The following is a 4,310-nucleotide window of genomic DNA, read 5'->3' on the forward strand; positions in this document are numbered from 1 at the left end:
TATACATTTTAGATATTAGCCCCTTATCAGATAAATGGTTTGCAAATATATTCTCCCAGTTGCTAGGTTGTATTTTCATTTTGTTGATGGTTTCCTTTGCTGTGCAGAAGCTTTTCATTTTTTTAAATTATTTTATTTTTCTTGCAGAAGGTTTTTAGTTTGATGTAGTCCTATTCGTGTATTTTTTCCATTGTTTCCCTCACCCAGTCAGACATGGTACTTTGAAATATGCTGCTAAGACTGATGTTGAAGAGTGTACTGTCTATGTCTTCTTCTGGAAGTTTCATGGTTTCAGGTCTTACATTCAAGTCTTTAATCCATTTTGAGTTAATTTTTGTGTATGGTGTAAGATAGTGGTCCACTTTCATTCTTTTGCATGTGGCTGTCTGGTTTTCCCAACCCCATTTATTGAAGAGACTTTCCTTTCCCCATTGTATGCTGTTGGCTCCCTTGTGGAATATTAGCTGTCCATAGATGTGTGGGTTTATTACTGGGCTCTTGATTCTGCTCCATTGATCCGTGTGTCTATTTTTGTGCCAGTACCATGCTGTTTTGGTTACTATAGCTTTGTAGCATATTTTGAAATCAGGGAGTGTGATACCTCCAGCTTTGTTCCTTTTTCTCAGGATCCCTTTGGCTATTGGGGTCTTTTGTTGTTCTATATATATTTTAGTATTCTTTATTCTATTTCTGTGAAAAATGCTGGTGGAACTTTGATAAGGATTCCACTGAATCTGTAGATTTCTGTAGGAAGTATGAACATTTTAACTATGTAATTCTCCCAATCCAAGAGTGCAGAATATCTTTCTACTTCTTTGTGTCTTCTTCAATTTCTTTCAACAATGTTTTATAGTTTTTAGTGTGCAGATCTTTCACCTCTTTGATTAAGTTTATTCCTAGGTATTTTATTCTTTTTGTTGCAATTGTAAATGGGATTGTATTCTTAATTTCTCTTTCTGCTACTTCGTTGTTAGTAGCAGTTAACAATGCAATTGATTTTTGTATGTTGACTTTGTATCCTGCAACTTGATCATATTCATTTATTATTTCTAAAAGTTTTTTGGTAGCTTCCTTAGGGATTTCTCTATATAAAATCATGTCATCTGCAAATAGTGACAGTTTTACATATTCCTTTCCAGTTTGGATCCTTTTTATTTCTTTTTCTTGCCTGATTGCTCTGGCTAAGACTTCCAATACTATGTTAAATAAGAGTGGTGAAAGTGGGCATCCTTGTCTGGTTCCTGTTCTTAGATGGATAGCTTTCAGTTTTTCTCCATTGAGAATGATATTTGCTGAGGGTTTGTCATATATGGCCTTTATTATGTTGAGATACTTTCCTTCTATACCAATTTTATGCAGAGTTTTTACCATAAATGGATGCTGTATCTTGTCAAATGCTTTCTCTGCATCTATTGAGATGATCATGTGATTTTTATTCTTCATTTTGTTAACGTGGTGTATCACATTGATTGATTTGTGGATGTTGAACCATCCCTGCATCCCTGGAATAATCCCACTTGGTCATGGTGTATGATCTTTTTAATGTATTGTTGTATTCGATTTGCTAGTATTTTGTTGAGGATTTTTGCATCGATGTTCATCAGTGATATTGGCCTGTAATCTCCTTTTTTTTGTGTTGTCCTTGTCTGGTTTTGGTATCAGGATAATGTTAGCTTCATAGAATGAGTTAGGAAGCTTCCCTTCCCTTCAATTTTTTGGAAGAGTTTGAGAAGGATAGGTATTAAGTCATCTTTGAATGTTTGGTAGAATTCACCAGGGAAGCCATCTGGTCCTGGACTTTTATTTTTTGGGAGGTTTTTGATTACTGTTTCAATCTCCTTACTGGTGATCGGTCTATTCAAATTCTCTATTTCTTCTTGATTCAGTTTTGGAAGTTTGGATGATTCTAAGAATTTATCCGTTTCTTCTAAATTATCCAATTTGTTGGTGTATAGCTTTTGATAGTATTCCCTTACAATCTTTTGTATTTCTGAGGTGTCTGTTGTAATCTCTCCTGTTTCATTTCTGATTTTATTTATTCGAGCCTTCTCTCCTTTTTTTTTGTGAGTCTAGCTAAAGTTTTGTCAATTTCGTTTAGCTTTTCAAAGAACCAGCTTTTGGTTTCATTGATACTTTCTATTTTTTTTTGTCTCTATTTAATTTATTTCTGCTCTGATTTTCATTATTTCCTTCCTTCTACTGATGTGGGGCTTTGTTTGTTCTTCTTTTTTCAGTTCATTTAGGTGCACTGTTAGATTGTTTATTTGGGATTTTTCTTGTTTATTGAGGTAGGCCTGTATTACTATAAACTTCCCTCTTAGAACCACTTTTGCTATATCCCATATATTTTGGCATGTCATATTTTCATTTTCATTTGTCTCCAGGTACTTTTTGATTTCTCCTTTGATTTCTTCATTGACGCAATCTCATTTTCTTTAATCTCCACATATTTGTGGCTTTACTGATTTTCTTGCTGTAGTTGATTTCTAGTTTCATACATTTTTGGTCAGAAAAGGTGCTTGGTATTATTTACATCTTCTTAAATTTATTGAAACTTGTTTTGTGGCCTAATATGTGATCAATCCTAGAGAAAGTTCCATGTGCATTTGAAAAGACTGTCTATTCTGCGGTTTTTTGATGGAATGTTCTGTATATATCTGCTAAGTCCATGTGGTGTAATGTGTCACTTAAGGCCAATTTTCCTTATTGATCTTCTGTTCAGATGATCTATCTGTTGGTGTAAGTGGAGTGTTAAAATCCTCTACTATTATTGTATTACTATCTTTTTCTCCTTTTATGTCTGTTAATAATTGCTTATATATATTAGGCTTCTATTTTCAGTGCATAGATATTTATTTGTGTTATATTTTCTTGTTGGATTGTTGCCTTTATCACTATGTAGTGTCCTTCCTTGTCTCTTGTTACAGTTTTTGTTTTAAAGTCTATTTTGTCTGATAGAAGTGTTGCTATCCTATCTTTCTTTTCATTGCCATTTGCATGGAGTATCTTTTACCATCCCTTCACTTTCAGTTTGTAAGTGTCTTTAGGTCTGAACTGTGTCTCTTTTATGCAGCATAAATATGGGTCTTGTTATTTTATCCAGTCCGCCGCTTTATACCTTTTGATTGGAACACTTAGTACATTGACATTTAAAGTTGCTATTGGTAAGTATGTACTTATTGCCATTTTGTTACTTTTTTTCTGGGTATTTTAGTAGTTCTTCCCTGTTCCTTTCTTCTTCTCTTGCTCTCTTCCTTTGTGGTTTGATGGCTTTCTTTAGTATTATGTTTGTGTTCCTTTCTGTTAAGTTTTTGTGTATTTATTACAGGTTTCTGGTTCACGATTACCATGAGGTTCATATATAATAATCTTCATATGTAGCAATCTATATTGAGTTGATGGTCTCTTCATCTTGAACTCTTTCTAAAAGCTCTACTCTTTTACTCCCTCCCTCCCATATTTTATGTTTTTGACATGATATCCAACCTCTTTGTGTGTGTGTGTATCCATTATCCTCTTATCATGGAAATAGGTAATTTTAGTACTTTTGTCTTTTGACCTTCATATTATCTTCACAGGTGCATGATCTGCTCCCTTTACCATATTTTTGCCTTTACCAGTGATTTTATTACCTTTTTTGGGGTTAATTTTCTTATTCCTATCTGCGGTCTTCTCTTCCCCACTTAGATAAGACCCTTTAGCATTTTCTGTAAAACTGGTTTCTTGGTGATAAACTCTTAGTTTTTGCTTGTCTGGGAAACTCTTTCTCTCTCATTCCATTCTGAATTATAACCTTGCTGGGTAGAGTATTCTTAGCAGTAGGTTTTCTCCTTTCAGTACTTTAAATATATCATGCTACTCCCTTCTAGCCTGTAAGGTTTCTGCTGAGAGGTCAGCTGACAGCGTTATGGGGTTTCCTTTGTATGTAACTTGTTGCCTTTCTGTTGTGGCTTTTAGGATTCTCTCTTTATCTTTAATTCTTGACATTTTAATTATAATGTGTCTTGGTGTGGGCCTCTTTGGGTTTATCTTGTTTGGTGCACTTTGTGATTACTGTACTCAGATGTCTGTTTCCTTCCTTAGGTTAGGGAAGTTTTCAGCTATTATTTCTTCAAATAGATTCTCTGCCCCTTTGTCTCTCTCTTCTCTTTCTGGGACACCTATAATATGAATGTTAATGTACCTTATGTTGTCCCAGAGGTCCCTCAGTCCATCCTCGTTCTTTTTATTCTCTTTTTTCTTATCTGTTCATCTTGGGTGATTTCCTCTAGTGTTTTGTCCAGCTCACTGATCCATTCTTCTGTATCATC

The sequence above is a fragment of the Equus asinus genome, chromosome X, assembly GCF_041296235.1.
Source record: "Equus asinus isolate D_3611 breed Donkey chromosome X, EquAss-T2T_v2, whole genome shotgun sequence".
Taxonomy (NCBI): Eukaryota; Metazoa; Chordata; class Mammalia; order Perissodactyla; family Equidae; genus Equus; species Equus asinus.